General features: G+C 30.3%; 1 pseudogene; it reads left to right on the top strand.

Annotated features, from left to right (window-relative positions):
* Positions 1-5,625: 5,625 nt before the first annotated feature.
* On the top strand, positions 5,626-7,466 carry LOC130506748 (NAC domain-containing protein 87-like; annotated as a pseudogene).
* The last annotated feature ends 334 nt before the right edge of the window (positions 7,467-7,800 follow it).

The raw sequence follows: 7,800 nt of genomic DNA, 5'->3' as shown, positions 1-7,800 counted from the left end.
CATTGAAATCATACGAGTATCCATTTTGTTCAAATCATTAGTATTGATATCTTTAAAAATATTAGTACGTAATAAACTTATAAACATAGTAGTTTTTAGTAGTTAGGTATTTGATATACCAAATAAACTCATACAGAAAAGGAAAGACCTATTATATTTTTTTTTTAAAATTAAAAAGTGTATACTGTATATAGTTAATGACGAGCGTTCAAAATAAAAAATGCATTAACTGATTTTGAATTTTAACGATTTTGAACAGAAAATAGTAAATAATTAATCCAGTAATATGGTAAGCAAAAATTAAGTTGCTGCATTTTATCCAGATCCAAGGATCCGACCCGAGGATCCGACCCGAAAATTTACAAATACTTTTTGTAATATTTTAAGTAACATGAAATTTTAAAATTTAGAGTTTAAAAATATTTTATTTTAATTATTAATAGTTTAATTTAAGTTATTTTGTACAATTTAAGATATATATGACAAATATTAACTAAATATAGTATATTACACTTTTTCAGAATCTAAATATTCTAACCCGATCTGGACTAAATATAGATCCGAAATATTTTTGGGTATTTTACAAAATATTATAATTAAAGATCCGAACCGACCCGACGAGACCCGATTCAGAACCGATCCGGACAATTATAGGTACCTATATGAGTCCAAATTTTCAAAATCCAAAATACTCGGACCAGAGAAAACCCGATCCGAATCCAACCCAAAGACCCGGATACCCGTGCTTACATTAACTGATTTCATAAAGATCCTAGGTGAAATAATTAAGTGCATTTTTCTGTTACCAAAATATTTCAATTAAACTCCTAAGAAAAATATATAAATGCAGTGTCATTACTGTAAATATTAAAACAAATAAACGAAACCTAAAAAAAAGTTTTCTCTTTGAACATGGATTTCATAGGACGGTTCGGATTGACGCAATCAGACGTGTATTCTCATATGGTGATAGAATTATTGGCTGTAGAATCATCTATGTAATACTTTTCGCCATTGTAATAGTATAACTAATCAGATGTTAAAAAAAAATTCTCTCCTTAAAAAGTATATCACCCGCGCGGGCGCGCGGGTCAAAAACTAGTCTATCTTATTAAAACAGAAACATTTTGTTGGACCTAACATTTATTTTGTAAGTTTTTAAATTAAATACACATTTATACTTTATAGTTAAACCTACATTAAATCACTAATGTTCCTTTCTTTATACTACTATCCATGTTTCCAAACAATATACTTATTTCTTTATACTACTATCAATGTTTCCAAACAATATATTTTATATACTACTATCAATGTTTCCAAACAATATAATAATTAATCTTAGTTATTTTATATCCATAATTTTCTCTTTAAAATTTTGTAAAAACGTCATAATTTCATAAATTGCAAAATAATGAACATTAAAATTTGGATTATAAGATTACAAATTATGAAACTATTACAATTTAAATCAAATTAGATTACATATCGGTCATCTATTAGTTCAATCGGTTAGTCTCGGATTTTAGTGATTTTTTTAATATGAATATTTTAAAAACCTAAATTGAATTGTTAGATCTCCGGATTAACCGGTATAATCACAATCGGGTTGAACTTAAAAACATTGATTTAAATGCAAAAATATTTTAGATACACACTCTTTAAAAGTTACCAAAATAGTTTTTAAGTTATTAGTGAAATTTTTCATCGTAAAATATTCCGCGCTTCCAAAGCGCGGGTCAAGATCTAATTTTAATGATTAAAGTAAATGTTAAGTTTCTAGTGAAAGAGTCTAAACAATCTTTTATAGGTAGTTTTTATAGGACTCTTTCCCTTTTAATAGTATTGATTTTTTCCACGTACTCAGCATTTGTTGAGTCACTCCTAAGAGACCAACCCTAATACCCCTTTGGTTTAGACGCTGAGACAACAAGGGTTTTTTTGCAAACGCAACTTCAGCTCATAGTCGTTATCAATGAACCATGCTGATGGAGATGGTGCTCAAGATGGAGCTGATAAAGGTGTTTATTGGTGAGGAGGACATAAATGGTAATGACGCTGGATTTTTTTTTATGAAGGAATGGACATAAACATAGAAGCAAACAATGAAACTGAACAAGGAGAAGAATCTGGACGTGATGAAGATGTAGAGACAATGGTCGCAAAACGAAAGAGGTTAGGCCTTGGCGCGTCTTGGAACTCTCTGATAACTATGATGAAGAGGATGAGAATTCATTGATGAGTGTGTCTTGTAGTTGGGGGTAAACAGATATGTGGATCAAACAAGCTCCATTATAGGCCATATCTCATTGGATATAGAAAGCATTTGTATAATATTTGAAGATTCTATCTGTGTAAACCATGATTTTGCAAGAAGCCACTTTCAGCAATCTTGTGTTTTCAGTTCGAAGTCCTTTATAAAAAAAATGGAAGGTTAAAGGCTGCGAGGTGCAACTATTAGAGGAGCAAGGAACGGATGTACCTTAGTTTTTCGATCAATATATTTCACAAACTACATCTATCAATTAAAAAATTCATCATCCGGATTCCGGTTTGTATTTCGCTTTTTTCCGTTTATTTCGGATCGGGTTCGGATATTTAGATTTTTAAAAAAATATATATATTTTTTCATTTTCTAAGTTTCTTCTATTTAAAAATATAGATTTCACTTAACTTATTTTTCTATTTTTATAGATTAAATGATTAATAGATTTGGAGATAACATTTCAAAAGAAAATATATATTAATTTGGCCATTGTTTTTAAACTTTGGATGTAACTTTTGTTAATACATGAAACAAAAAATTTAACAGGCATTTTAAATGAATATAAAATTATTTTCTCCATAATTATATATATACTATATGATCTTAAAGTATTTGTAACATCAATATAAATATTTTAAATAAAAAAAGAGATGTAAACTAAAAATATAAGGGTAAGTATACATATGTTCGGTTATCTTCGGATATCCATTCGGATTTGGGTATTACCCGTTCAGGTTCGGATATCCAATCTCTCCTAACTAAATTTCTGTTCAGATATTTTGCTACTTCGGTTCGGATTTTTCGGATCGGGTTCGGATGCAGCTTCGGGAATCGGGTAAAGGGCCCACCCCTATTTCCCACAGTTTATTCTTTTTTACAAAAGCAGCTAATCCATAGCCATAAAAAGTAAACCTATAATTAAAAAAAATATCAATTATATATGGAAATCACATAAACTGTTTGAACAAAAATATTACTCGGTATATTTTTAGCTAAATAAGTTAATTAGAAAGACTGTTTTAAATCAAATTTAAGAACACAATATATCATTTTAAGTAAAATGTCCAAGTTTATTAAATGTACTAGTGATATTCCGGCGCTGCGCGCCGGATTTGTATGTTTTTTTCTTACTTAAATTTATAGTTTATTATATGGTTTTAGTAAAGAAAATATGTAAAATGAAAATATGTAAAAAAAATAATATTTTCTGATCTTTTTATAATGATTAGTGACCGTAATATATTATTTTGTTTGAAGTTATTTAGTTCAAAGTAAAATAGCATAAGTAGTTGTTAATAATCGATTTAATAAAAATAGAATAAAAATTAATAGTCGTAAAAAAGTTTTTAGTTAGAATCTTAAATACTCGTGTCATAGACTGAGCTTTCTTTCAATAAATGTTTAAAAGTGTTAAACGTGAGAAAGTTGATTAACGCATGTAGAAGGACCATCTGAGAAAGGAGATGATGCATAAGAAAACTGCTACTTTAAAAGTAAGCAATCATTAACTCGTAAACTGAAATAAGAAATCGGTGTACCTTCCCATTAATCAACAACATATCAACCCCAATATCTTTCTCCTTTCTTAACATTTCAAGCTTGCCAAAATTGTTGTAGCCTAGTTTGAACATCTCTACACTAATTTGTCTTTAACTCCGAGCAATGAAACTGGAAATTCGACAATGATTGAATTGGAAAAAGTAAAGGGAGTATCGTCCGAACTCTCACACCATCTATACATATACAATGAAACTGAGAAAGCAGGAACTAAAGAAGCATTCAATAGGAGATGGTGGGATGAATATGATTTCTGGATTGATTATATGAATGATTACGTCGATTGCGTTAAAGAAGGAGAATTGCAGAGGCTATATTCTCCATCGTCAACATCAAATACAAAAAAATCCTATAAACCAATGTTTTGAAACCCGACCCGGACACTGAATCAAATGATTTACCTAATCACTGGATCAGTAGATTAACCACAGATGAATTGCGGGTTAATAAATAAATTAGTTTTATCATATAATAATATATTAGCTATGAAAACAAATATATATATATAAACTAAAGTTAAGAATTTTAAGTGTACATACAAAATATTAAGAAATAGTTTAGACTATTTTAAAAAGTTGTAACATAAGAATTATGACATCTAAAAGAAATCAAGACATTTTCCAATCCAAAACAAACCAGAATTAAAACATTATTGTAATAAATTATCAATAACAAAAATAAACTAACACCATATCACATCAACTAATTTTGGTTTTCTCTAAATTTTAAAACTTACCAACAATTTTTTTCTAAATTTGTCACTTCATCATTTTTGGGATATTTTTTAGTAAGAGCATTCTCTAATTTATTATAATCAATCTCGCCATGTTTTTCTTCTTCAACAATCCAAACTCTATTTTGTAATTCATATGATCATATGATTTTTTTTTTTGATCTGTAAATTAAAAATGCAATGATTTGTATTAAATTAAATAAAAAAAACTATTTACTCACCTTTCTTGTCAAAGTAAATTGTAGTATAGGAGAATAATAAGTCTCATCGTACTTCAGTCTGTTTTACGGACGTGCAGCTCAAGCACAATCATGACTCACTTTTTTTGCAAACATAAATTGTAATATAGAAGAAGAGGAAGACGATAATAAAACTGAAATTTCAAAATTTTAATTAGAAATTTAGAATATAAACAATAATTTCAAAATGTAACTTAAACTAAAAATAGTAAAAATAAAAATTATCTATTGGTTCAACCAGTGCTGCAATAAAACCCAAACTCAATTTCTATTGGATCACAGATTTATCAGTTCAATTACGGATCTAAGTCAGATTCAAAACACTCTTATAAATGCTTAAATGTATAAAGAAAAGTTTAACCTCCACTCGCCCCATTTATTTGACAATTAATACCAAAATTCATTAAATTTAAGTTGAAAAAATATTTTAATTATTAAAAAGAAAAGTTTAACCTCCCCTCTCCTATTTATTTCACAATTAATACCAAAATTCATTAAATTTAAGTTGAGAAAATATTTTAATTATTAAAAAGAAAATGCCACATGGCATTTTTCCCCAAAGAGATAAAAAAGCCTACTTTATTAGTATAGATTATCAACGACTGATCTGGGCAATAAATAATGACCTGGATTAATAACTATAAATTTTATAAAATGTCAATTAGTAAACCGAATTGTTGTCTATATGAAGCTTGTTCAACAATTCAGGAAGTTGCTTGGAGCCTACGTATCTTTCAAAATCACCAAAAAGAAGGAAAAAAAAAGAAGAAGAAACAAAACAATAATATTTAACTTTATTTAATTACAAATCTCCAGTATTTCCTCTTATATAAAGCCATTTTCCACTCTTTCAATACTTTTATTTTTCTACCTTTAACTGCCCAAAAGATTCTCCAGGTAGCTTTCTCAAATCATTTTTCTTTCTTCATCTCCTTCTTGTGTCTCTCTTTCTCTCTAAATAAGCATCAATCTCTTTTTCTCTTTCAAGAAAATTTCTGAGTTCTTCCTATTTTTCTTCTTTTCTTCAATCTTGAAACTTAAAAAAAAAAAAAAAAAAGAGACAGATGCACACATATTACACTGTTTTATAGTCATGGCGGTTGTTGAAGAAGGCGTGGTGTTGAATCATGAAGGTGCAGAGCTTGTGGATTTACCACCTGGATTCAGGTTTCATCCAACAGATGAAGAGATCATAACATTCTACCTCAAAGAAAAAGTTTTAGATAGCCGATTCATGGCTGTGGCCATGGGAGAAGCAGATCTCAACAAGTGCGAGCCCTGGGATTTGCCGAGTAAGTATAGCATTCAAGAAAATTTTCAATTACCAACACACAAATTTCAATTCTTCTTTGACCATTTCAAGAGTGTTCACACATAAACACAAAAAGACTAGCGTCTTGATACCAATTCTTGAATCATATTTCAACACGAGGCTATAGCTTGTATTTATCCAATTTTATAAAAAGATTTCAATCTTCTTTGACCGTTTTAAAACAAAAATGAAAGACTTACTTGATTAAGATTCTAATTCTTGACTTTTTGTGGGTATAGAGAGGGCAAAGATGGGGGAGAAAGAGTTTTACTTCTTCTGTCAAAGGGACAGGAAGTATCCGACCGGGATGAGGACGAACCGTGCGACCGAGTCCGGTTATTGGAAAGCAACCGGGAAAGATAAAGAGATCTTCAAAGGCAAAGGTTGTCTCGTTGGGATGAAGAAAACACTTGTGTTTTATAGAGGAAGAGCTCCACGAGGTGAAAAGACTAATTGGGTCATACATGAATATCGTCTTGAAGGCAAATATTCTTATCACAAACTTCCCAAATCCGCAAGGGTAAGTTTATATATAACTAATAATCACATTCTCAAATTTGGTTTTTGAAATAAAGGAGGAAAATCTAGTCTAATTATTAGTACTCAAAATCAAAACCAATATTTTTTTTTGGTAAACCAAAACCAATATTTTTGTTTGTTTGTTATCTTGATTACAGGACGAGTGGGTTGTGTGTAGGGTTTTTCACAAGAACAATCCTTCCACTACAACCCAACAAACGACGAGAATACCCATTGAGAATCTCACAAGAATGGATTCTCTAGAGAACATTGACCATCTCCTAGCCTTCTCATCTCTTCCTCCTCTCATGGATCCGAGTTTCACGGATCAACACGACCAACACAACTTCAAACCCATCAACCCTCCAACCTACGACATCTCATCACCAATCCAACCCCATCACTTTAACTCTAATTACCAATCAATCTTTAACAACCAGGGTTATGGTTCTGCTTCTGGTTCCGGTTCTACATACAACAACCATAAGGAGATGATCAAGATGGAGCAATCGCTTGTTAGTGTATCTCAAGAAACTTGTCTAAGCTCAGATGTGAACCACGACCACAGAGGTATCTTCGGGTCCGGTAATGAAGCAAGAGATGAGTATGACGGGAATGGTGAATTGTAGCAAGTCTTATGAAGATCTATGTGACCTGAGGGGGATCTTATGGGACTACTGATTAATTTTAGTAATGGTTATTTTATTATTTATGTGTGATGAAAGAGTATATTTATTGGTGTTAAGTCATGTAATTAATACATATACATATAGGATTTACTAGGGGGATTAATCCTAGTTATTTTGCTTCAGTGGTCTTATTCAGTTGATTGTTTAATTAGTTATTGTTGTGGCGGCAAAAGGGATTGTGATTGTTTGGGATTTTAGTGCATAGGCAAATATATCTCCATGTACACTCTATCATACATATTAGTAATCTTCATATATATATATATAGTTTCTCTTAGAGTTTTAGTTACAGAGATTTGCGATATATATTCTAGCATTGGTAGTTCAAACTCAAGCAGAAACGTTCCCATTAGAAGAAAAAAGGAATGAGAGTTATGAATGTTAAGTATTTTTGTTTACAGCTTATAAAATGCAATAAAGATCAGATTTGGATTGGGTGATAACACACTTACATCATTGATGTTAATATATATATGGGTTTCGGT

Source organism: Raphanus sativus, unplaced genomic scaffold (genome assembly GCF_000801105.2).
Source record: "Raphanus sativus cultivar WK10039 unplaced genomic scaffold, ASM80110v3 Scaffold3616, whole genome shotgun sequence".
NCBI lineage: Eukaryota > Viridiplantae > Streptophyta > Magnoliopsida > Brassicales > Brassicaceae > Raphanus > Raphanus sativus.
This window is presented reverse-complemented; position numbering and strand designations above follow the sequence as displayed.